The sequence below is a fragment of the Schistocerca serialis genome, unplaced genomic scaffold, assembly GCF_023864345.2.
Source record: "Schistocerca serialis cubense isolate TAMUIC-IGC-003099 unplaced genomic scaffold, iqSchSeri2.2 HiC_scaffold_1413, whole genome shotgun sequence".
In the NCBI taxonomy this organism is placed as follows: Eukaryota; Metazoa; Arthropoda; class Insecta; order Orthoptera; family Acrididae; genus Schistocerca; species Schistocerca serialis.
Window position 1 is genome coordinate 97131 of NW_026047640.1, and position 24611 is coordinate 121741.

General features: G+C 49.7%; 22 non-coding genes across 22 annotated transcripts; all 22 read right to left on the reverse strand.

Annotated features, from left to right (window-relative positions):
* Positions 1 to 86: 86 nt before the first annotated feature.
* Positions 87 to 205, reverse strand: LOC126442871 (5S ribosomal RNA). Its single transcript, XR_007581699.1, has one exon. It is a non-coding gene; the product is annotated as a 5S ribosomal RNA (ribosomal RNA).
* Positions 206 to 1225: 1020 nt separating this feature from the next.
* On the reverse strand, positions 1226 to 1344 carry LOC126442900 (5S ribosomal RNA). The gene has a single exon (XR_007581725.1). It is a non-coding gene; the product is annotated as a 5S ribosomal RNA (ribosomal RNA).
* Positions 1345 to 2367: 1023 nt separating this feature from the next.
* LOC126442873 (5S ribosomal RNA) lies at positions 2368 to 2486 on the reverse strand. Its single transcript, XR_007581701.1, has one exon. It is a non-coding gene; the product is annotated as a 5S ribosomal RNA (ribosomal RNA).
* Positions 2487 to 3508: 1022 nt separating this feature from the next.
* On the reverse strand, positions 3509 to 3627 carry LOC126442874 (5S ribosomal RNA). The gene has a single exon (XR_007581702.1). It is a non-coding gene; the product is annotated as a 5S ribosomal RNA (ribosomal RNA).
* A 1024-nt stretch (positions 3628 to 4651) lies between these two features.
* Positions 4652 to 4770, reverse strand: LOC126442875 (5S ribosomal RNA). The gene has a single exon (XR_007581703.1). It is a non-coding gene; the product is annotated as a 5S ribosomal RNA (ribosomal RNA).
* Positions 4771 to 5792: 1022 nt separating this feature from the next.
* On the reverse strand, positions 5793 to 5911 carry LOC126442876 (5S ribosomal RNA). Its single transcript, XR_007581704.1, has one exon. It is a non-coding gene; the product is annotated as a 5S ribosomal RNA (ribosomal RNA).
* Positions 5912 to 6933: 1022 nt separating this feature from the next.
* LOC126442878 (5S ribosomal RNA) lies at positions 6934 to 7052 on the reverse strand. The gene has a single exon (XR_007581705.1). It is a non-coding gene; the product is annotated as a 5S ribosomal RNA (ribosomal RNA).
* Positions 7053 to 8073: 1021 nt separating this feature from the next.
* LOC126442879 (5S ribosomal RNA) lies at positions 8074 to 8192 on the reverse strand. The gene has a single exon (XR_007581706.1). It is a non-coding gene; the product is annotated as a 5S ribosomal RNA (ribosomal RNA).
* Positions 8193 to 9214: 1022 nt separating this feature from the next.
* On the reverse strand, positions 9215 to 9333 carry LOC126442880 (5S ribosomal RNA). The gene has a single exon (XR_007581707.1). It is a non-coding gene; the product is annotated as a 5S ribosomal RNA (ribosomal RNA).
* A 1021-nt stretch (positions 9334 to 10354) lies between these two features.
* On the reverse strand, positions 10355 to 10473 carry LOC126442881 (5S ribosomal RNA). The gene has a single exon (XR_007581708.1). It is a non-coding gene; the product is annotated as a 5S ribosomal RNA (ribosomal RNA).
* A 1023-nt stretch (positions 10474 to 11496) lies between these two features.
* On the reverse strand, positions 11497 to 11615 carry LOC126442882 (5S ribosomal RNA). The gene has a single exon (XR_007581709.1). It is a non-coding gene; the product is annotated as a 5S ribosomal RNA (ribosomal RNA).
* Positions 11616 to 12637: 1022 nt separating this feature from the next.
* LOC126442883 (5S ribosomal RNA) lies at positions 12638 to 12756 on the reverse strand. Its single transcript, XR_007581710.1, has one exon. It is a non-coding gene; the product is annotated as a 5S ribosomal RNA (ribosomal RNA).
* A 1022-nt stretch (positions 12757 to 13778) lies between these two features.
* On the reverse strand, positions 13779 to 13897 carry LOC126442885 (5S ribosomal RNA). Its single transcript, XR_007581712.1, has one exon. It is a non-coding gene; the product is annotated as a 5S ribosomal RNA (ribosomal RNA).
* A 1021-nt stretch (positions 13898 to 14918) lies between these two features.
* On the reverse strand, positions 14919 to 15037 carry LOC126442886 (5S ribosomal RNA). Its single transcript, XR_007581713.1, has one exon. It is a non-coding gene; the product is annotated as a 5S ribosomal RNA (ribosomal RNA).
* Positions 15038 to 16057: 1020 nt separating this feature from the next.
* On the reverse strand, positions 16058 to 16176 carry LOC126442887 (5S ribosomal RNA). The gene has a single exon (XR_007581714.1). It is a non-coding gene; the product is annotated as a 5S ribosomal RNA (ribosomal RNA).
* A 1025-nt stretch (positions 16177 to 17201) lies between these two features.
* On the reverse strand, positions 17202 to 17320 carry LOC126442889 (5S ribosomal RNA). The gene has a single exon (XR_007581715.1). It is a non-coding gene; the product is annotated as a 5S ribosomal RNA (ribosomal RNA).
* Positions 17321 to 18341: 1021 nt separating this feature from the next.
* Positions 18342 to 18460, reverse strand: LOC126442890 (5S ribosomal RNA). Its single transcript, XR_007581716.1, has one exon. It is a non-coding gene; the product is annotated as a 5S ribosomal RNA (ribosomal RNA).
* A 1016-nt stretch (positions 18461 to 19476) lies between these two features.
* Positions 19477 to 19595, reverse strand: LOC126442891 (5S ribosomal RNA). The gene has a single exon (XR_007581717.1). It is a non-coding gene; the product is annotated as a 5S ribosomal RNA (ribosomal RNA).
* A 1024-nt stretch (positions 19596 to 20619) lies between these two features.
* Positions 20620 to 20738, reverse strand: LOC126442894 (5S ribosomal RNA). Its single transcript, XR_007581720.1, has one exon. It is a non-coding gene; the product is annotated as a 5S ribosomal RNA (ribosomal RNA).
* A 1020-nt stretch (positions 20739 to 21758) lies between these two features.
* Positions 21759 to 21877, reverse strand: LOC126442892 (5S ribosomal RNA). Its single transcript, XR_007581718.1, has one exon. It is a non-coding gene; the product is annotated as a 5S ribosomal RNA (ribosomal RNA).
* A 1024-nt stretch (positions 21878 to 22901) lies between these two features.
* LOC126442895 (5S ribosomal RNA) lies at positions 22902 to 23020 on the reverse strand. Its single transcript, XR_007581721.1, has one exon. It is a non-coding gene; the product is annotated as a 5S ribosomal RNA (ribosomal RNA).
* Positions 23021 to 24040: 1020 nt separating this feature from the next.
* Positions 24041 to 24159, reverse strand: LOC126442893 (5S ribosomal RNA). The gene has a single exon (XR_007581719.1). It is a non-coding gene; the product is annotated as a 5S ribosomal RNA (ribosomal RNA).
* Positions 24160 to 24611: the final 452 nt, after the last annotated feature.

A 24611-nucleotide genomic window follows, 5' to 3' on the forward strand; every position in this document is an offset into this window, starting at 1 on the left:
TTAAAATGCTTAAGCAAGAATCTTTGTCACAACAGAACGGTGGTATGGAAAGAGGGCGGTATAAAAAAAAAAGGTAAATGAAAGGGAGCCAACAGCACGTGGTGTTCCCAGGTGGTCACCCATCCAAGTACTAACCACGCCCGATGTTGCTTAACTTCGGTGATCGGACGAGAACCGGTGTACTCAACATGGTATGGCCGTTGGCGCCCATATAATGTAGGCGCATGGCAGAATTCGCATTCGGTTCTTATCCCAACACACACAAAATCATACTTTTCGGTCGAAAGCAGCCGCATTTTTTTTTTTTATTGACAATTCGTCACGTTAGCGCGAACGCAATCCTGAGTTCCAAAACTTATGAGCCGGAAGGACGCGCTTCGTGTATTTTTTTTTTGTGAGATTTATAAATTTATTTATTAACATTACATCGTTACAAGCTAACAACTTTACAACATAAAACACGAACAGAATTGTAATTGTAAGCACTTCCTTCTGCAATCCGACGTGCTAGCAGAGCGACTGCCGAATTAGCGGGCGCGCCGCCGTGCGTGTGAGACGCGCAGCTTCTCGTTGCACCTCCTGTCATCCGCTTGGCGCGTGCAGCCTTCGACACTCGCGGAAGATGCATCATGTCCCTGGTGTCCAGCGCAGGAGGGCTGGCGCGCGGCCGACCGGCGTATGGCCTGTGCGGGGTGTGGCAGAGTGTTGTTGGAGGGCGCCACTGCTGGCGATGTGAGCTTCCTCGCCTCGCCTCGCCTCGCCTCAGACGAGGTGTTTGCGTAATTTGCAGTGCATTCGCACCATTCCTGTCCCTGTCCCCGTCCCGACTTGTCCCGACTTTGCTCGACTGCCGCTCGCTGCCGCTCGGGTCGTGGCCCATATAACAGCGCAAGCGCAAGAAACGTCTGCAGGAGATGACGAGACGAGACGAGACGACTAAGGAATAAATTTATAATTACATATCGAAGTAGGAATTGTACACCGCTACACAACAACAGGCGCTGACGTATTTCAGAACACATCTGCCGATTCGTACTGTTTTGTCGTTTTCAAAGACTTCCCGGCGAACTTGGTTAGCACATTCTCCCTCAAACTGAGATATTTACTGCAATTTCGCACCTTATGGTCATTACAGTAGATTAAAATGCTTAAGCAAGAATCTTTGTCACAACAGAACGGTGGTATGGAAAGAGGGCGGTATAAAAAAAAAAGGTAAATGAAAGGGAGCCAACAGCACGTGGTGTTCCCAGGTGGTCACCCATCCAAGTACTAACCACGCCCGATGTTGCTTAACATCGGTGATCGGACGAGAACCGGTGTACTCAACATGGTATGGCCGTTGGCGCCCATATAATGTAGGCGCATGGCAGAATTCGCATTCGGTTCTTATCCCAACACACACAAAATCATACTTTTCGGTCGAAAGCAGCCGCATTTTTTTTTTTTTTATTGACAATTCGTCACGTTAGCGCGAACGCAATCCTGAGTTCCAAAACTTATGAGCCGGAAGGACGCGCTTCGTGTATTTTTTTTTTTGTGAGATTTATAAATTTATTTATTAACATTACATCGTTACAAGCTAACAACTTTACAACATAAAACACGAACAGAATTGTAATTGTAAGCACTTCCTTCTGCAATCCGACGTGCTAGCAGAGCGACTGCCGAATTAGCGGGCGCGCCGCCGTGCGTGTGAGACGCGCAGCTTCTCGTTGCACCTCCTGTCATCCGCTTGGCGCGTGCAGCCTTCGACACTCGCGGAAGATGCATCATGTCCCTGGTGTCCAGCGCAGGAGGGCTGGCGCGCGGCCGACCGGCGTATGGCCTGTGCGGGGTGTGGCAGAGTGTTGTTGGAGGGCGCCACTGCTGGCGATGTGAGCTTCCTCGCCTCGCCTCGCCTCGCCTCAGACGAGGTGTTTGCGTAATTTGCAGTGCATTCGCACCATTCCTGTCCCTGTCCCCGTCCCGACTTGTCCCGACTTTGCTCGACTGCCGCTCGCTGCCGCTCGGGTCGTGGCCCATATAACAGCGCAAGCGCAAGAAACGTCTGCAGGAGATGACGAGACGAGACGAGACGACTAAGGAATAAATTTATAATTACATATCGAAGTAGGAATTGTACACCGCTACACAACAACAGGCGCTGACGTATTTCAGAACACATCTGCCGATTCGTACTGTTTTGTCGTTTTCAAAGACTTCCCGGCGAACTTGGTTAGCACATTCTCCCTCAAACTGAGATATTTACTGCAATTTCGCACCTTATGGTCATTACAGTAGATTAAAATGCTTAAGCAAGAATCTTTGTCACAACAGAACGGTGGTATGGAAAGAGGGCGGTATAAAAAAAAAAGGTAAATGAAAGGGAGCCAACAGCACGTGGTGTTCCCAGGTGGTCACCCATCCAAGTACTAACCACGCCCGATGTTGCTTAACTTCGGTGATCGGACGAGAACCGGTGTACTCAACATGGTATGGCCGTTGGCGCCCATATAATGTAGGCGCATGGCAGAATTCGCATTCGGTTCTTATCCCAACACACACAAAATCATACTTTTCGGTCGAAAGCAGCCGCATTTTTTTTTTTTATTGACAATTCGTCACGTTAGCGCGAACGCAATCCTGAGTTCCAAAACTTATGAGCCGGAAGGACGCGCTTCGTGTATTTTTTTTTTTTGTGAGATTTATAAATTTATTTATTAACATTACATCGTTACAAGCTAACAACTTTACAACATAAAACACGAACAGAATTGTAATTGTAAGCACTTCCTTCTGCAATCCGACGTGCTAGCAGAGCGACTGCCGAATTAGCGGGCGCGCCGCCGTGCGTGTGAGACGCGCAGCTTCTCGTTGCACCTCCTGTCATCCGCTTGGCGCGTGCAGCCTTCGACACTCGCGGAAGATGCATCATGTCCCTGGTGTCCAGCGCAGGAGGGCTGGCGCGCGGCCGACCGGCGTATGGCCTGTGCGGGGTGTGGCAGAGTGTTGTTGGAGGGCGCCACTGCTGGCGATGTGAGCTTCCTCGCCTCGCCTCGCCTCGCCTCAGACGAGGTGTTTGCGTAATTTGCAGTGCATTCGCACCATTCCTGTCCCTGTCCCCGTCCCGACTTGTCCCGACTTTGCTCGACTGCCGCTCGCTGCCGCTCGGGTCGTGGCCCATATAACAGCGCAAGCGCAAGAAACGTCTGCAGGAGATGACGAGACGAGACGAGACGACTAAGGAATAAATTTATAATTACATATCGAAGTAGGAATTGTACACCGCTACACAACAACAGGCGCTGACGTATTTCAGAACACATCTGCCGATTCGTACTGTTTTGTCGTTTTCAAAGACTTCCCGGCGAACTTGGTTAGCACATTCTCCCTCAAACTGAGATATTTACTGCAATTTCGCACCTTATGGTCATTACAGTAGATTAAAATGCTTAAGCAAGAATCTTTGTCACAACAGAACGGTGGTATGGAAAGAGGGCGGTATAAAAAAAAAAGGTAAATGAAAGGGAGCCAACAGCACGTGGTGTTCCCAGGTGGTCACCCATCCAAGTACTAACCACGCCCGATGTTGCTTAACTTCGGTGATCGGACGAGAACCGGTGTACTCAACATGGTATGGCCGTTGGCGCCCATATAATGTAGGCGCATGGCAGAATTCGCATTCGGTTCTTATCCCAACACACACAAAATCATACTTTTCGGTCGAAAGCAGCCGCATTTTTTTTTTTTTATTGACAATTCGTCACGTTAGCGCGAACGCAATCCTGAGTTCCAAAACTTATGAGCCGGAAGGACGCGCTTCGTGTATTTTTTTTTTTTTGTGAGATTTATAAATTTATTTATTAACATTACATCGTTACAAGCTAACAACTTTACAACATAAAACACGAACAGAATTGTAATTGTAAGCACTTCCTTCTGCAATCCGACGTGCTAGCAGAGCGACTGCCGAATTAGCGGGCGCGCCGCCGTGCGTGTGAGACGCGCAGCTTCTCGTTGCACCTCCTGTCATCCGCTTGGCGCGTGCAGCCTTCGACACTCGCGGAAGATGCATCATGTCCCTGGTGTCCAGCGCAGGAGGGCTGGCGCGCGGCCGACCGGCGTATGGCCTGTGCGGGGTGTGGCAGAGTGTTGTTGGAGGGCGCCACTGCTGGCGATGTGAGCTTCCTCGCCTCGCCTCGCCTCGCCTCAGACGAGGTGTTTGCGTAATTTGCAGTGCATTCGCACCATTCCTGTCCCTGTCCCCGTCCCGACTTGTCCCGACTTTGCTCGACTGCCGCTCGCTGCCGCTCGGGTCGTGGCCCATATAACAGCGCAAGCGCAAGAAACGTCTGCAGGAGATGACGAGACGAGACGAGACGACTAAGGAATAAATTTATAATTACATATCGAAGTAGGAATTGTACACCGCTACACAACAACAGGCGCTGACGTATTTCAGAACACATCTGCCGATTCGTACTGTTTTGTCGTTTTCAAAGACTTCCCGGCGAACTTGGTTAGCACATTCTCCCTCAAACTGAGATATTTACTGCAATTTCGCACCTTATGGTCATTACAGTAGATTAAAATGCTTAAGCAAGAATCTTTGTCACAACAGAACGGTGGTATGGAAAGAGGGCGGTATAAAAAAAAAAGGTAAATGAAAGGGAGCCAACAGCACGTGGTGTTCCCAGGTGGTCACCCATCCAAGTACTAACCACGCCCGATGTTGCTTAACTTCGGTGATCGGACGAGAACCGGTGTACTCAACATGGTATGGCCGTTGGCGCCCATATAATGTAGGCGCATGGCAGAATTCGCATTCGGTTCTTATCCCAACACACACAAAATCATACTTTTCGGTCGAAAGCAGCCGCATTTTTTTTTTTTATTGACAATTCGTCACGTTAGCGCGAACGCAATCCTGAGTTCCAAAACTTATGAGCCGGAAGGACGCGCTTCGTGTATTTTTTTTTTTTGTGAGATTTATAAATTTATTTATTAACATTACATCGTTACAAGCTAACAACTTTACAACATAAAACACGAACAGAATTGTAATTGTAAGCACTTCCTTCTGCAATCCGACGTGCTAGCAGAGCGACTGCCGAATTAGCGGGCGCGCCGCCGTGCGTGTGAGACGCGCAGCTTCTCGTTGCACCTCCTGTCATCCGCTTGGCGCGTGCAGCCTTCGACACTCGCGGAAGATGCATCATGTCCCTGGTGTCCAGCGCAGGAGGGCTGGCGCGCGGCCGACCGGCGTATGGCCTGTGCGGGGTGTGGCAGAGTGTTGTTGGAGGGCGCCACTGCTGGCGATGTGAGCTTCCTCGCCTCGCCTCGCCTCGCCTCAGACGAGGTGTTTGCGTAATTTGCAGTGCATTCGCACCATTCCTGTCCCTGTCCCCGTCCCGACTTGTCCCGACTTTGCTCGACTGCCGCTCGCTGCCGCTCGGGTCGTGGCCCATATAACAGCGCAAGCGCAAGAAACGTCTGCAGGAGATGACGAGACGAGACGAGACGACTAAGGAATAAATTTATAATTACATATCGAAGTAGGAATTGTACACCGCTACACAACAACAGGCGCTGACGTATTTCAGAACACATCTGCCGATTCGTACTGTTTTGTCGTTTTCAAAGACTTCCCGGCGAACTTGGTTAGCACATTCTCCCTCAAACTGAGATATTTACTGCAATTTCGCACCTTATGGTCATTACAGTAGATTAAAATGCTTAAGCAAGAATCTTTGTCACAACAGAACGGTGGTATGGAAAGAGGGCGGTATAAAAAAAAAAGGTAAATGAAAGGGAGCCAACAGCACGTGGTGTTCCCAGGTGGTCACCCATCCAAGTACTAACCACGCCCGATGTTGCTTAACTTCGGTGATCGGACGAGAACCGGTGTACTCAACATGGTATGGCCGTTGGCGCCCATATAATGTAGGCGCATGGCAGAATTCGCATTCGGTTCTTATCCCAACACACACAAAATCATACTTTTCGGTCGAAAGCAGCCGCATTTTTTTTTTTTATTGACAATTCGTCACGTTAGCGCGAACGCAATCCTGAGTTCCAAAACTTATGAGCCGGAAGGACGCGCTTCGTGTATTTTTTTTTTTTGTGAGATTTATAAATTTATTTATTAACATTACATCGTTACAAGCTAACAACTTTACAACATAAAACACGAACAGAATTGTAATTGTAAGCACTTCCTTCTGCAATCCGACGTGCTAGCAGAGCGACTGCCGAATTAGCGGGCGCGCCGCCGTGCGTGTGAGACGCGCAGCTTCTCGTTGCACCTCCTGTCATCCGCTTGGCGCGTGCAGCCTTCGACACTCGCGGAAGATGCATCATGTCCCTGGTGTCCAGCGCAGGAGGGCTGGCGCGCGGCCGACCGGCGTATGGCCTGTGCGGGGTGTGGCAGAGTGTTGTTGGAGGGCGCCACTGCTGGCGATGTGAGCTTCCTCGCCTCGCCTCGCCTCGCCTCAGACGAGGTGTTTGCGTAATTTGCAGTGCATTCGCACCATTCCTGTCCCTGTCCCCGTCCCGACTTGTCCCGACTTTGCTCGACTGCCGCTCGCTGCCGCTCGGGTCGTGGCCCATATAACAGCGCAAGCGCAAGAAACGTCTGCAGGAGATGACGAGACGAGACGAGACGACTAAGGAATAAATTTATAATTACATATCGAAGTAGGAATTGTACACCGCTACACAACAACAGGCGCTGACGTATTTCAGAACACATCTGCCGATTCGTACTGTTTTGTCGTTTTCAAAGACTTCCCGGCGAACTTGGTTAGCACATTCTCCCTCAAACTGAGATATTTACTGCAATTTCGCACCTTATGGTCATTACAGTAGATTAAAATGCTTAAGCAAGAATCTTTGTCACAACAGAACGGTGGTATGGAAAGAGGGCGGTATAAAAAAAAAAGGTAAATGAAAGGGAGCCAACAGCACGTGGTGTTCCCAGGTGGTCACCCATCCAAGTACTAACCACGCCCGATGTTGCTTAACTTCGGTGATCGGACGAGAACCGGTGTACTCAACATGGTATGGCCGTTGGCGCCCATATAATGTAGGCGCATGGCAGAATTCGCATTCGGTTCTTATCCCAACACACACAAAATCATACTTTTCGGTCGAAAGCAGCCGCATTTTTTTTTTTTATTGACAATTCGTCACGTTAGCGCGAACGCAATCCTGAGTTCCAAAACTTATGAGCCGGAAGGACGCGCTTCGTGTATTTTTTTTTTTGTGAGATTTATAAATTTATTTATTAACATTACATCGTTACAAGCTAACAACTTTACAACATAAAACACGAACAGAATTGTAATTGTAAGCACTTCCTTCTGCAATCCGACGTGCTAGCAGAGCGACTGCCGAATTAGCGGGCGCGCCGCCGTGCGTGTGAGACGCGCAGCTTCTCGTTGCACCTCCTGTCATCCGCTTGGCGCGTGCAGCCTTCGACACTCGCGGAAGATGCATCATGTCCCTGGTGTCCAGCGCAGGAGGGCTGGCGCGCGGCCGACCGGCGTATGGCCTGTGCGGGGTGTGGCAGAGTGTTGTTGGAGGGCGCCACTGCTGGCGATGTGAGCTTCCTCGCCTCGCCTCGCCTCGCCTCAGACGAGGTGTTTGCGTAATTTGCAGTGCATTCGCACCATTCCTGTCCCTGTCCCCGTCCCGACTTGTCCCGACTTTGCTCGACTGCCGCTCGCTGCCGCTCGGGTCGTGGCCCATATAACAGCGCAAGCGCAAGAAACGTCTGCAGGAGATGACGAGACGAGACGAGACGACTAAGGAATAAATTTATAATTACATATCGAAGTAGGAATTGTACACCGCTACACAACAACAGGCGCTGACGTATTTCAGAACACATCTGCCGATTCGTACTGTTTTGTCGTTTTCAAAGACTTCCCGGCGAACTTGGTTAGCACATTCTCCCTCAAACTGAGATATTTACTGCAATTTCGCACCTTATGGTCATTACAGTAGATTAAAATGCTTAAGCAAGAATCTTTGTCACAACAGAACGGTGGTATGGAAAGAGGGCGGTATAAAAAAAAAAGGTAAATGAAAGGGAGCCAACAGCACGTGGTGTTCCCAGGTGGTCACCCATCCAAGTACTAACCACGCCCGATGTTGCTTAACTTCGGTGATCGGACGAGAACCGGTGTACTCAACATGGTATGGCCGTTGGCGCCCATATAATGTAGGCGCATGGCAGAATTCGCATTCGGTTCTTATCCCAACACACACAAAATCATACTTTTCGGTCGAAAGCAGCCGCATTTTTTTTTTTTATTGACAATTCGTCACGTTAGCGCGAACGCAATCCTGAGTTCCAAAACTTATGAGCCGGAAGGACGCGCTTCGTGTATTTTTTTTTTTTGTGAGATTTATAAATTTATTTATTAACATTACATCGTTACAAGCTAACAACTTTACAACATAAAACACGAACAGAATTGTAATTGTAAGCACTTCCTTCTGCAATCCGACGTGCTAGCAGAGCGACTGCCGAATTAGCGGGCGCGCCGCCGTGCGTGTGAGACGCGCAGCTTCTCGTTGCACCTCCTGTCATCCGCTTGGCGCGTGCAGCCTTCGACACTCGCGGAAGATGCATCATGTCCCTGGTGTCCAGCGCAGGAGGGCTGGCGCGCGGCCGACCGGCGTATGGCCTGTGCGGGGTGTGGCAGAGTGTTGTTGGAGGGCGCCACTGCTGGCGATGTGAGCTTCCTCGCCTCGCCTCGCCTCGCCTCAGACGAGGTGTTTGCGTAATTTGCAGTGCATTCGCACCATTCCTGTCCCTGTCCCCGTCCCGACTTGTCCCGACTTTGCTCGACTGCCGCTCGCTGCCGCTCGGGTCGTGGCCCATATAACAGCGCAAGCGCAAGAAACGTCTGCAGGAGATGACGAGACGAGACGAGACGACTAAGGAATAAATTTATAATTACATATCGAAGTAGGAATTGTACACCGCTACACAACAACAGGCGCTGACGTATTTCAGAACACATCTGCCGATTCGTACTGTTTTGTCGTTTTCAAAGACTTCCCGGCGAACTTGGTTAGCACATTCTCCCTCAAACTGAGATATTTACTGCAATTTCGCACCTTATGGTCATTACAGTAGATTAAAATGCTTAAGCAAGAATCTTTGTCACAACAGAACGGTGGTATGGAAAGAGGGCGGTATAAAAAAAAAAGGTAAATGAAAGGGAGCCAACAGCACGTGGTGTTCCCAGGTGGTCACCCATCCAAGTACTAACCACGCCCGATGTTGCTTAACTTCGGTGATCGGACGAGAACCGGTGTACTCAACATGGTATGGCCGTTGGCGCCCATATAATGTAGGCGCATGGCAGAATTCGCATTCGGTTCTTATCCCAACACACACAAAATCATACTTTTCGGTCGAAAGCAGCCGCATTTTTTTTTTTTATTGACAATTCGTCACGTTAGCGCGAACGCAATCCTGAGTTCCAAAACTTATGAGCCGGAAGGACGCGCTTCGTGTATTTTTTTTTTTGTGAGATTTATAAATTTATTTATTAACATTACATCGTTACAAGCTAACAACTTTACAACATAAAACACGAACAGAATTGTAATTGTAAGCACTTCCTTCTGCAATCCGACGTGCTAGCAGAGCGACTGCCGAATTAGCGGGCGCGCCGCCGTGCGTGTGAGACGCGCAGCTTCTCGTTGCACCTCCTGTCATCCGCTTGGCGCGTGCAGCCTTCGACACTCGCGGAAGATGCATCATGTCCCTGGTGTCCAGCGCAGGAGGGCTGGCGCGCGGCCGACCGGCGTATGGCCTGTGCGGGGTGTGGCAGAGTGTTGTTGGAGGGCGCCACTGCTGGCGATGTGAGCTTCCTCGCCTCGCCTCGCCTCGCCTCAGACGAGGTGTTTGCGTAATTTGCAGTGCATTCGCACCATTCCTGTCCCTGTCCCCGTCCCGACTTGTCCCGACTTTGCTCGACTGCCGCTCGCTGCCGCTCGGGTCGTGGCCCATATAACAGCGCAAGCGCAAGAAACGTCTGCAGGAGATGACGAGACGAGACGAGACGACTAAGGAATAAATTTATAATTACATATCGAAGTAGGAATTGTACACCGCTACACAACAACAGGCGCTGACGTATTTCAGAACACATCTGCCGATTCGTACTGTTTTGTCGTTTTCAAAGACTTCCCGGCGAACTTGGTTAGCACATTCTCCCTCAAACTGAGATATTTACTGCAATTTCGCACCTTATGGTCATTACAGTAGATTAAAATGCTTAAGCAAGAATCTTTGTCACAACAGAACGGTGGTATGGAAAGAGGGCGGTATAAAAAAAAAAGGTAAATGAAAGGGAGCCAACAGCACGTGGTGTTCCCAGGTGGTCACCCATCCAAGTACTAACCACGCCCGATGTTGCTTAACTTCGGTGATCGGACGAGAACCGGTGTACTCAACATGGTATGGCCGTTGGCGCCCATATAATGTAGGCGCATGGCAGATTTCGCATTCGGTTCTTATCCCAACACACACAAAATCATACTTTTCGGTCGAAAGCAGCCGCATTTTTTTTTTTTTTATTGACAATTCGTCACGTTAGCGCGAACGCAATCCTGAGTTCCAAAACTTATGAGCCGGAAGGACGCGCTTCGTGTATTTTTTTTTTTGTGAGATTTATAAATTTATTTATTAACATTACATCGTTACAAGCTAACAACTTTACAACATAAAACACGAACAGAATTGTAATTGTAAGCACTTCCTTCTGCAATCCGACGTGCTAGCAGAGCGACTGCCGAATTAGCGGGCGCGCCGCCGTGCGTGTGAGACGCGCAGCTTCTCGTTGCACCTCCTGTCATCCGCTTGGCGCGTGCAGCCTTCGACACTCGCGGAAGATGCATCATGTCCCTGGTGTCCAGCGCAGGAGGGCTGGCGCGCGGCCGACCGGCGTATGGCCTGTGCGGGGTGTGGCAGAGTGTTGTTGGAGGGCGCCACTGCTGGCGATGTGAGCTTCCTCGCCTCGCCTCGCCTCGCCTCAGACGAGGTGTTTGCGTAATTTGCAGTGCATTCGCACCATTCCTGTCCCTGTCCCCGTCCCGACTTGTCCCGACTTTGCTCGACTGCCGCTCGCTGCCGCTCGGGTCGTGGCCCATATAACAGCGCAAGCGCAAGAAACGTCTGCAGGAGATGACGAGACGAGACGAGACGACTAAGGAATAAATTTATAATTACATATCGAAGTAGGAATTGTACACCGCTACACAACAACAGGCGCTGACGTATTTCAGAACACATCTGCCGATTCGTACTGTTTTGTCGTTTTCAAAGACTTCCCGGCGAACTTGGTTAGCACATTCTCCCTCAAACTGAGATATTTACTGCAATTTCGCACCTTATGGTCATTACAGTAGATTAAAATGCTTAAGCAAGAATCTTTGTCACAACAGAACGGTGGTATGGAAAGAGGGCGGTATAAAAAAAAAAGGTAAATGAAAGGGAGCCAACAGCACGTGGTGTTCCCAGGTGGTCACCCATCCAAGTACTAACCACGCCCGATGTTGCTTAACTTCGGTGATCGGACGAGAACCGGTGTACTCAACATGGTATGGCCGTTGGCGCCCATATAATGTAGGCGCATGGCAGAATTCGCATTCGGTTCTTATCCCAACACACACAAAATCATACTTTTCGGTCGAAAGCAGCCGCATTTTTTTTTTTTTATTGACAATTCGTCACGTTAGCGCGAACGCAATCCTGAGTTCCAAAACTTATGAGCCGGAAGGACGCGCTTCGTGTATTTTTTTTTTTGTGAGATTTATAAATTTATTTATTAACATTACATCGTTACAAGCTAACAACTTTACAACATAAAACACGAACAGAATTGTAATTGTAAGCACTTCCTTCTGCAATCCGACGTGCTAGCAGAGCGACTGCCGAATTAGCGGGCGCGCCGCCGTGCGTGTGAGACGCGCAGCTTCTCGTTGCACCTCCTGTCATCCGCTTGGCGCGTGCAGCCTTCGACACTCGCGGAAGATGCATCATGTCCCTGGTGTCCAGCGCAGGAGGGCTGGCGCGCGGCCGACCGGCGTATGGCCTGTGCGGGGTGTGGCAGAGTGTTGTTGGAGGGCGCCACTGCTGGCGATGTGAGCTTCCTCGCCTCGCCTCGCCTCGCCTCAGACGAGGTGTTTGCGTAATTTGCAGTGCATTCGCACCATTCCTGTCCCTGTCCCCGTCCCGACTTGTCCCGACTTTGCTCGACTGCCGCTCGCTGCCGCTCGGGTCGTGGCCCATATAACAGCGCAAGCGCAAGAAACGTCTGCAGGAGATGACGAGACGAGACGAGACGACTAAGGAATAAATTTATAATTACATATCGAAGTAGGAATTGTACACCGCTACACAACAACAGGCGCTGACGTATTTCAGAACACATCTGCCGATTCGTACTGTTTTGTCGTTTTCAAAGACTTCCCGGCGAACTTGGTTAGCACATTCTCCCTCAAACTGAGATATTTACTGCAATTTCGCACCTTATGGTCATTACAGTAGATTAAAATGCTTAAGCAAGAATCTTTGTCACAACAGAACGGTGGTATGGAAAGAGGGCGGTATAAAAAAAAAAGGTAAATGAAAGGGAGCCAACAGCACGTGGTGTTCCCAGGTGGTCACCCATCCAAGTACTAACCACGCCCGATGTTGCTTAACTTCGGTGATCGGACGAGAACCGGTGTACTCAACATGGTATGGCCGTTGGCGCCCATATAATGTAGGCGCATGGCAGAATTCGCATTCGGTTCTTATCCCAACACACACAAAATCATACTTTTCGGTCGAAAGCAGCCGCATTTTTTTTTTTTTATTGACAATTCGTCACGTTAGCGCGAACGCAATCCTGAGTTCCAAAACTTATGAGCCGGAAGGACGCGCTTCGTGTATTTTTTTTTTTGTGAGATTTATAAATTTATTTATTAACATTACATCGTTACAAGCTAACAACTTTACAACATAAAACACGAACAGAATTGTAATTGTAAGCACTTCCTTCTGCAATCCGACGTGCTAGCAGAGCGACTGCCGAATTAGCGGGCGCGCCGCCGTGCGTGTGAGACGCGCAGCTTCTCGTTGCACCTCCTGTCATCCGCTTGGCGCGTGCAGCCTTCGACACTCGCGGAAGATGCATCATGTCCCTGGTGTCCAGCGCAGGAGGGCTGGCGCGCGGCCGACCGGCGTATGGCCTGTGCGGGGTGTGGCAGAGTGTTGTTGGAGGGCGCCACTGCTGGCGATGTGAGCTTCCTCGCCTCGCCTCGCCTCGCCTCAGACGAGGTGTTTGCGTAATTTGCAGTGCATTCGCACCATTCCTGTCCCTGTCCCCGTCCCGACTTGTCCCGACTTTGCTCGACTGCCGCTCGCTGCCGCTCGGGTCGTGGCCCATATAACAGCGCAAGCGCAAGAAACGTCTGCAGGAGATGACGAGACGAGACGAGACGACTAAGGAATAAATTTATAATTACATATCGAAGTAGGAATTGTACACCGCTACACAACAACAGGCGCTGACGTATTTCAGAACACATCTGCCGATTCGTACTGTTTTGTCGTTTTCAAAGACTTCCCGGCGAACTTGGTTAGCACATTCTCCCTCAAACTGAGATATTTACTGCAATTTCGCACCTTATGGTCATTACAGTAGATTAAAATGCTTAAGCAAGAATCTTTGTCACAACAGAACGGTGGTATGGAAAGAGGGCGGTATAAAAAAAAAAGGTAAATGAAAGGGAGCCAACAGCACGTGGTGTTCCCAGGTGGTCACCCATCCAAGTACTAACCACGCCCGATGTTGCTTAACTTCGGTGATCGGACGAGAACCGGTGTACTCAACATGGTATGGCCGTTGGCGCCCATATAATGTAGGCGCATGGCAGAATTCGCATTCGGTTCTTATCCCAACACACACAAAATCATACTTTTCGGTCGAAAGCAGCCGCATTTTTTTTTTTTATTGACAATTCGTCACGTTAGCGCGAACGCAATCCTGAGTTCCAAAACTTATGAGCCGGAAGGACGCGCTTCGTGTATTTTTTTTTTGTGAGATTTATAAATTTATTTATTAACATTACATCGTTACAAGCTAACAACTTTACAACATAAAACACGAAACAGAATTGTAATTGTAAGCACTTCCTTCTGCAATCCGACGTGCTAGCAGAGCGACTGCCGAATTAGCGGGCGCGCCGCCGTGCGTGTGAGACGCGCAGCTTCTCGTTGCACCTCCTGTCATCCGCTTGGCGCGTGCAGCCTTCGACACTCGCGGAAGATGCATCATGTCCCTGGTGTCCAGCGCAGGAGGGCTGGCGCGCGGCCGACCGGCGTATGGCCTGTGCGGGGTGTGGCAGAGTGTTGTTGGAGGGCGCCACTGCTGGCGATGTGAGCTTCCTCGCCTCGCCTCGCCTCGCCTCAGACGAGGTGTTTGCGTAATTTGCAGTGCATTCGCACCATTCCTGTCCCTGTCCCCGTCCCGACTTGTCCCGACTTTGCTCGACTGCCGCTCGCTGCCGCTCGGGTCGTGGCCCATATAACAGCGCAAGCGCAAGAAACGTCTGCAGGAGATGACGAGACGAGACGAGACGACTAAGGAATAAATTTATAATTACATATCGAAGTAGGAATTGTACACCGCTACACAACAACAGGCGCTGACGTATTTCAGAACACATCTGCCGATTCGTACTGTTTTGTCGTTTTCAAAGACTTCCCGGCGAACTTGGTTAGCACATTCTCCCTCAAACTGAGATATTTACTGCAATTTCGCACCTTATGGTCATTACAGTAGATTAAAATGCTTAAGCAAGAATCTTTGTCACAACAGAACGGTGGTATGGAAAGAGGGCGGTATAAAAAAAAAAGGTAAATGAAAGGGAGCCAACAGCACGTGGTGTTCCCAGGTGGTCACCCATCCAAGTACTAACCACGCCCGATGTTGCTTAACTTCGGTGATCGGACGAGAACCGGTGTACTCAACATGGTATGGCCGTTGGCGCCCATATAATGTAGGCGCATGGCAGAATTCGCATTCGGTTCTTATCCCAACACACACAAAATCATACTTTTCGGTCGAAAGCAGCCGCATTTTTTTTTTTTATTGACAATTCGTCACGTTAGCGCGAACGCAATCCTGAGTTCCAAAACTTATGAGCCGGAAGGACGCGCTTCGTGTATTTTTTTTTTGTGAGATTTATAAATTTATTTATTAACATTACATCGTTACAAGCTAACAACTTTACAACATAAAACACGAACAGAATTGTAATTGTAAGCACTTCCTTCTGCAATCCGACGTGCTAGCAGAGCGACTGCCGAATTAGCGGGCGCGCCGCCGTGCGTGTGAGACGCGCAGCTTCTCGTTGCACCTCCTGTCATCCGCTTGGCGCGTGCAGCCTTCGACACTCGCGGAAGATGCATCATGTCCCTGGTGTCCAGCGCAGGAGGGCTGGCGCGCGGCCGACCGGCGTATGGCCTGTGCGGGGTGTGGCAGAGTGTTGTTGGAGGGCGCCACTGCTGGCGATGTGAGCTTCCTCGCCTCGCCTCGCCTCGCCTCAGACGAGGTGTTTGCGTAATTTGCAGTGCATTCGCACCATTCCTGTCCCTGTCCCCGTCCCGACTTGTCCCGACTTTGCTCGACTGCCGCTCGCTGCCGCTCGGGTCGTGGCCCATATAACAGCGCAAGCGCAAGAAACGTCTGCAGGAGATGACGAGACGAGACGAGACGACTAAGGAATAAATTTATAATTACATATCGAAGTAGGAATTGTACACCGCTACACAACAACAGGCGCTGACGTATTTCAGAACACATCTGCCGATTCGTACTGTTTTGTCGTTTTCAAAGACTTCCCGGCGAACTTGGTTAGCACATTCTCCCTCAAACTGAGATATTTACTGCAATTTCGCACCTTATGGTCATTACAGTAGATTAAAATGCTTAAGCAAGAATCTTTGTCACAACAGAACGGTGGTATGGAAAGAGGGCGGTATAAAAAAAAAAGGTAAATGAAAGGGAGCCAACAGCACGTGGTGTTCCCAGGTGGTCACCCATCCAAGTACTAACCACGCCCGATGTTGCTTAACTTCGGTGATCGGACGAGAACCGGTGTACTCAACATGGTATGGCCGTTGGCGCCCATATAATGTAGGCGCATGGCAGAATTCGCATTCGGTTCTTATCCCAACACACACAAAATCATACTTTTCGGTCGAAAGCAGCCGCATTTTTTTTTTTTTTTTATTGACAATTCGTCACGTTAGCGCGAACGCAATCCTGAGTTCCAAAACTTATGAGCCGGAAGGACGCGCTTCGTGTATTTTTTTTTTTGTGAGATTTATAAATTTATTTATTAACATTACATCGTTACAAGCTAACAACTTTACAACATAAAACACGAACAGAATTGTAATTGTAAGCACTTCCTTCTGCAATCCGACGTGCTAGCAGAGCGACTGCCGAATTAGCGGGCGCGCCGCCGTGCGTGTGAGACGCGCAGCTTCTCGTTGCACCTCCTGTCATCCGCTTGGCGCGTGCAGCCTTCGACACTCGCGGAAGATGCATCATGTCCCTGGTGTCCAGCGCAGGAGGGCTGGCGCGCGGCCGACCGGCGTATGGCCTGTGCGGGGTGTGGCAGAGTGTTGTTGGAGGGCGCCACTGCTGGCGATGTGAGCTTCCTCGCCTCGCCTCGCCTCGCCTCAGACGAGGTGTTTGCGTAATTTGCAGTGCATTCGCACCATTCCTGTCCCTGTCCCCGTCCCGACTTGTCCCGACTTTGCTCGACTGCCGCTCGCTGCCGCTCGGGTCGTGGCCCATATAACAGCGCAAGCGCAAGAAACGTCTGCAGGAGATGACGAGACGAGACGAGACGACTAAGGAATAAATTTATAATTACATATCGAAGTAGGAATTGTACACCGCTACACAACAACAGGCGCTGACGTATTTCAGAACACATCTGCCGATTCGTACTGTTTTGTCGTTTTCAAAGACTTCCCGGCGAACTTGGTTAGCACATTCTCCCTCAAACTGAGATATTTACTGCAATTTCGCACCTTATGGTCATTACAGTAGATTAAAATGCTTAAGCAAGAATCTTTGTCACAACAGAACGGTGGTATGGAAAGAGGGCGGTATAAAAAAAAAAGGTAAATGAAAGGGAGCCAACAGCACGTGGTGTTCCCAGGTGGTCACCCATCCAAGTACTAACCACGCCCGATGTTGCTTAACTTCGGTGATCGGACGAGAACCGGTGTACTCAACATGGTATGGCCGTTGGCGCCCATATAATGTAGGCGCATGGCAGAATTCGCATTCGGTTCTTATCCCAACACACACAAAATCATACTTTTCGGTCGAAAGCAGCCGCATTTTTTTTTTTATTGACAATTCGTCACGTTAGCGCGAACGCAATCCTGAGTTCCAAAACTTATGAGCCGGAAGGACGCGCTTCGTGTATTTTTTTTTTTGTGAGATTTATAAATTTATTTATTAACATTACATCGTTACAAGCTAACAACTTTACAACATAAAACACGAACAGAATTGTAATTGTAAGCACTTCCTTCTGCAATCCGACGTGCTAGCAGAGCGACTGCCGAATTAGCGGGCGCGCCGCCGTGCGTGTGAGACGCGCAGCTTCTCGTTGCACCTCCTGTCATCCGCTTGGCGCGTGCAGCCTTCGACACTCGCGGAAGATGCATCATGTCCCTGGTGTCCAGCGCAGGAGGGGCTGGCGCGCGGCCGACCGGCGTATGGCCTGTGCGGGGTGTGGCAGAGTGTTGTTGGAGGGCGCCACTGCTGGCGATGTGAGCTTCCTCGCCTCGCCTCGCCTCGCCTCAGACGAGGTGTTTGCGTAATTTGCAGTGCATTCGCACCATTCCTGTCCCTGTCCCCGTCCCGACTTGTCCCGACTTTGCTCGACTGCCGCTCGCTGCCGCTCGGGTCGTGGCCCATATAACAGCGCAAGCGCAAGAAACGTCTGCAGGAGATGACGAGACGAGACGAGACGACTAAGGAATAAATTTATAATTACATATCGAAGTAGGAATTGTACACCGCTACACAACAACAGGCGCTGACGTATTTCAGAACACATCTGCCGATTCGTACTGTTTTGTCGTTTTCAAAGACTTCCCGGCGAACTTGGTTAGCACATTCTCCCTCAAACTGAGATATTTACTGCAATTTCGCACCTTATGGTCATTACAGTAGATTAAAATGCTTAAGCAAGAATCTTTGTCACAACAGAACGGTGGTATGGAAAGAGGGCGGTATAAAAAAAAAAGGTAAATGAAAGGGAGCCAACAGCACGTGGTGTTCCCAGGTGGTCACCCATCCAAGTACTAACCACGCCCGATGTTGCTTAACTTCGGTGATCGGACGAGAACCGGTGTACTCAACATGGTATGGCCGTTGGCGCCCATATAATGTAGGCGCATGGCAGAATTCGCATTCGGTTCTTATCCCAACACACACAAAATCATACTTTTCGGTCGAAAGCAGCCGCATTTTTTTTTTTTATTGACAATTCGTCACGTTAGCGCGAACGCAATCCTGAGTTCCAAAACTTATGAGCCGGAAGGACGCGCTTCGTGTATTTTTTTTTTGTGAGATTTATAAATTTATTTATTAACATTACATCGTTACAAGCTAACAACTTTACAACATAAAACACGAACAGAATTGTAATTGTAAGCACTTCCTTCTGCAATCGTGCTAGCAGAGCGACTGCCGAATTAGCGGGCGCGCCGCCGTGCGTGTGAGACGCGCAGCTTCTCGTTGCACCTCCTGTCATCCGCTTGGCGCGTGCAGCCTTCGACACTCGCGGAAGATGCATCATGTCCCTGGTGTCCAGCGCAGGAGGGCTGGCGCGCGGCCGACCGGCGTATGGCCTGTGCGGGGTGTGGCAGAGTGTTGTTGGAGGGCGCCACTGCTGGCGATGTGAGCTTCCTCGCCTCGCCTCGCCTCGCCTCAGACGAGGTGTTTGCGTAATTTGCAGTGCATTCGCACCATTCCTGTCCCTGTCCCCGTCCCGACTTGTCCCGACTTTGCTCGACTGCCGCTCGCTGCCGCTCGGGTCGTGGCCCATATAACAGCGCAAGCGCAAGAAACGTCTGCAGGAGATGACGAGACGAGACGAGACGACTAAGGAATAAATTTATAATTACATATCGAAGTAGGAATTGTACACCGCTACACAACAACAGGCGCTGACGTATTTCAGAACACATCTGCCGATTCGTACTGTTTTGTCGTTTTCAAAGACTTCCCGGCGAACTTGGTTAGCACATTCTCCCTCAAACTGAGATATTTACTGCAATTTCGCACCTTATGGTCATTACAGTAGATTAAAATGCTTAAGCAAGAATCTTTGTCACAACAGAACGGTGGTATGGAAAGAGGGCGGTATAAAAAAAAAAGGTAAATGAAAGGGAGCCAACAGCACGTGGTGTTCCCAGGTGGTCACCCATCCAAGTACTAACCACGCCCGATGTTGCTTAACTTCGGTGATCGGACGAGAACCGGTGTACTCAACATGGTATGGCCGTTGGCGCCCATATAATGTAGGCGCATGGCAGAATTCGCATTCGGTTCTTATCCCAACACACACAAAATCATACTTTTCGGTCGAAAGCAGCCGCATTTTTTTTTTTTTTTATTGACAATTCGTCACGTTAGCGCGAACGCAATCCTGAGTTCCAAAACTTATGAGCCGGAAGGACGCGCTTCGTGTATTTTTTTTTTTGTGAGATTTATAAATTTATTTATTAACATTACATCGTTACAAGCTAACAACTTTACAACATAAAACACGAACAGAATTGTAATTGTAAGCACTTCCTTCTGCAATCCGACGTGCTAGCAGAGCGACTGCCGAATTAGCGGGCGCGCCGCCGTGCGTGTGAGACGCGCAGCTTCTCGTTGCACCTCCTGTCATCCGCTTGGCGCGTGCAGCCTTCGACACTCGCGGAAGATGCATCATGTCCCTGGTGTCCAGCGCAGGAGGGCTGGCGCGCGGCCGACCGGCGTATGGCCTGTGCGGGGTGTGGCAGAGTGTTGTTGGAGGGCGCCACTGCTGGCGATGTGAGCTTCCTCGCCTCGCCTCGCCTCGCCTCAGACGAGGTGTTTGCGTAATTTGCAGTGCATTCGCACCATTCCTGTCCCTGTCCCCGTCCCGACTTGTCCCGACTTTGCTCGACTGCCGCTCGCTGCCGCTCGGGTCGTGGCCCATATAACAGCGCAAGCGCAAGAAACGTCTGCAGGAGATGACGAGACGAGACGAGACGACTAAGGAATAAATTTATAATTACATATCGAAGTAGGAATTGTACACCGCTACACAACAACAGGCGCTGACGTATTTCAGAACACATCTGCCGATTCGTACTGTTTTGTCGTTTTCAAAGACTTCCCGGCGAACTTGGTTAGCACATTCTCCCTCAAACTGAGATATTTACTGCAATTTCGCACCTTATGGTCATTACAGTAGATTAAAATGCTTAAGCAAGAATCTTTGTCACAACAGAACGGTGGTATGGAAAGAGGGCGGTATAAAAAAAAAAGGTAAATGAAAGGGAGCCAACAGCACGTGGTGTTCCCAGGTGGTCACCCATCCAAGTACTAACCGCGCCCGATGTTGCTTAACTTCGGTGATCGGACGAGAACCGGTGTACTCAACATGGTATGGCCGTTGGCGCCCATATAATGTAGGCGCATGGCAGAATTCGCATTCGGTTCTTATCCCAACACACACAAAATCATACTTTTCGGTCGAAAGCAGCCGCATTTTTTTTTTTTATTGACAATTCGTCACGTTAGCGCGAACGCAATCCTGAGTTCCAAAACTTATGAGCCGGAAGGACGCGCTTCGTGTATTTTTTTTTTGTGAGATTTATAAATTTATTTATTAACATTACATCGTTACAAGCTAACAACTTTACAACATAAAACACGAACAGAATTGTAATTGTAAGCACTTCCTTCTGCAATCCGACGTGCTAGCAGAGCGACTGCCGAATTAGCGGGCGCGCCGCCGTGCGTGTGAGACGCGCAGCTTCTCGTTGCACCTCCTGTCATCCGCTTGGCGCGTGCAGCCTTCGACACTCGCGGAAGATGCATCATGTCCCTGGTGTCCAGCGCAGGAGGGCTGGCGCGCGGCCGACCGGCGTATGGCCTGTGCGGGGTGTGGCAGAGTGTTGTTGGAGGGCGCCACTGCTGGCGATGTGAGCTTCCTCGCCTCGCCTCGCCTCGCCTCAGACGAGGTGTTTGCGTAATTTGCAGTGCATTCGCACCATTCCTGTCCCTGTCCCCGTCCCGACTTGTCCCGACTTTGCTCGACTGCCGCTCGCTGCCGCTCGGGTCGTGGCCCATATAACAGCGCAAGCGCAAGAAACGTCTGCAGGAGATGACGAGACGAGACGAGACGACTAAGGAATAAATTTATAATTACATATCGAAGTAGGAATTGTACACCGCTACACAACAACAGGCGCTGACGTATTTCAGAACACATCTGCCGATTCGTACTGTTTTGTCGTTTTCAAAGACTTCCCGGCGAACTTGGTTAGCACATTCTCCCTCAAACTGAGATATTTACTGCAATTTCGCACCTTATGGTCATTACAGTAGATTAAAATGCTTAAGCAAGAATCTTTGTCACAACAGAACGGTGGTATGGAAAGAGGGCGGTATAAAAAAAAAAGGTAAATGAAAGGGAGCCAACAGCACGTGGTGTTCCCAGGTGGTCACCCATCCAAGTACTAACCACGCCCGATGTTGCTTAACTTCGGTGATCGGACGAGAACCGGTGTACTCAACATGGTATGGCCGTTGGCGCCCATATAATGTAGGCGCATGGCAGAATTCGCATTCGGTTCTTATCCCAACACACACAAAATCATACTTTTCGGTCGAAAGCAGCCGCATTTTTTTTTTTTTTTATTGACAATTCGTCACGTTAGCGCGAACGCAATCCTGAGTTCCAAAACTTATGAGCCGGAAGGACGCGCTTCGTGTATTTTTTTTTTTGTGAGATTTATAAATTTATTTATTAACATTACATCGTTACAAGCTAACAACTTTACAACATAAAACACGAACAGAATTGTAATTGTAAGCACTTCCTTCTGCAATCCGACGTGCTAGCAGAGCGACTGCCGAATTAGCGGGCGCGCCGCCGTGCGTGTGAGACGCGCAGCTTCTCGTTGCACCTCCTGTCATCCGCTTGGCGCGTGCAGCCTTCGACACTCGCGGAAGATGCATCATGTCCCTGGTGTCCAGCGCAGGAGGGCTGGCGCGCGGCCGACCGGCGTATGGCCTGTGCGGGGTGTGGCAGAGTGTTGTTGGAGGGCGCCACTGCTGGCGATGTGAGCTTCCTCGCCTCGCCTCGCCTCGCCTCAGACGAGGTGTTTGCGTAATTTGCAGTGCATTCGCACCATTCCTGTCCCTGTCCCCGTCCCGACTTGTCCCGACTTTGCTCGACTGCCGCTCGCTGCCGCTCGGGTCGTGGCCCATATAACAGCGCAAGCGCAAGAAACGTCTGCAGGAGATGACGAGACGAGACGAGACGACTAAGGAATAAATTTATAATTACATATCGAAGTAGGAATTGTACACCGCTACACAACAACAGGCGCTGACGTATTTCAGAACACATCTGCCGATTCGTACTGTTTTGTCGTTTTCAAAGACTTCCCGGCGAACTTGGTTAGCACATTCTCCCTCAAACTGAGATATTTACTGCAATTTCGCACCTTATGGTCATTACAGTAGATTAAAATGCTTAAGCAAGAATCTTTGTCACAACAGAACGGTGGTATGGAAAGAGGGCGGTATAAAAAAAAAAGGTAAATGAAAGGGAGCCAACAGCACGTGGTGTTCCCAGGTGGTCACCCATCCAAGTACTAACCGCGCCCGATGTTGCTTAACTTCGGTGATCGGACGAGAACCGGTGTACTCAACATGGTATGGCCGTTGGCGCCCATATAATGTAGGCGCATGGCAGAATTCGCATTCGGTTCTTATCCCAACACACACAAAATCATACTTTTCGGTCGAAAGCAGCCGCATTTTTTTTTTTTATTGACAATTCGTCACGTTAGCGCGAACGCAATCCTGAGTTCCAAAACTTATGAGCCGGAAGGACGCGCTTCGTGTATTTTTTTTTTGTGAGATTTATAAATTTATTTATTAACATTACATCGTTACAAGCTAACAACTTTACAACATAAAACACGAACAGAATTGTAATTGTAAGCACTTCCTTCTGCAATCCGACGTGCTAGCAGAGCGACTGCCGAATTAGCGGGCGCGCCGCCGTGCGTGTGAGACGCGCAGCTTCTCGTTGCACCTCCTGTCATCCGCTTGGCGCGTGCAGCCTTCGACACTCGCGGAAGATGCATCATGTCCCTGGTGTCCAGCGCAGGAGGGCTGGCGCGCGGCCGACCGGCGTATGGCCTGTGCGGGGTGTGGCAGAGTGTTGTTGGAGGGCGCCACTGCTGGCGATGTGAGCTTCCTCGCCTCGCCTCGCCTCGCCTCAGACGAGGTGTTTGCGTAATTTGCAGTGCATTCGCACCATTCCTGTCCCTGTCCCCGTCCCGACTTGTCCCGACTTTGCTCGACTGCCGCTCGCTGCCGCTCGGGTCGTGGCCCATATAACAGCGCAAGCGCAAGAAACGTCTGCAGGAGATGACGAGACGAGACGAGACGACTAAGGAATAAATTTATAATTACATATCGAAGTAGGAATTGTACACCGCTACACAACAACAGGCGCTGACGTATTTCAGAACACATCTGCCGATTCGTACTGTTTTGTCGTTTTCAAAGACTTCCCGGCGAACTTGGTTAGCACATTCTCCCTCAAACTGAGATATTTACTGCAATTTCGCACCTTATGGTCATTACAGTAGATTAAAATGCTTAAGCAAGAATCTTTGTCACAACAGAACGGTGGTATGGAAAGAGGGCGGTATAAAAAAAAAAGGTAAATGAAAGGGAGCCAACAGCACGTGGTGTTCCCAGGTGGTCACCCATCCAAGTACTAACCACGCCCGATGTTGCTTAACTTCGGTGATCGGACGAGAACCGGTGTACTCAACATGGTATGGCCGTTGGCGCCCATATAATGTAGGCGCATGGCAGAATTCGCATTCGGTTCTTATCCCAACACACACAAAATCATACTTTTCGGTCGAAAGCAGCCGCATTTTTTTTTTTTTATTGACAATTCGTCACGTTAGCGCGAACGCAATCCTGAGTTCCAAAACTTATGAGCCGGAAGGACGCGCTTCGTGTATTTTTTTTTTTGTGAGATTTATAAATTTATTTATTAACATTACATCGTTACAAGCTAACAACTTTACAACATAAAACACGAACAGAATTGTAATTGTAAGCACTTCCTTCTGCAATCCGACGTGCTAGCAGAGCGACTGCCGAATTAGCGGGCGCGCCGCCGTGCGTGTGAGACGCGCAGCTTCTCGTTGCACCTCCTGTCATCCGCTTGGCGCGTGCAGCCTTCGACACTCGCGGAAGATGCATCATGTCCCTGGTGTCCAGCGCAGGAGG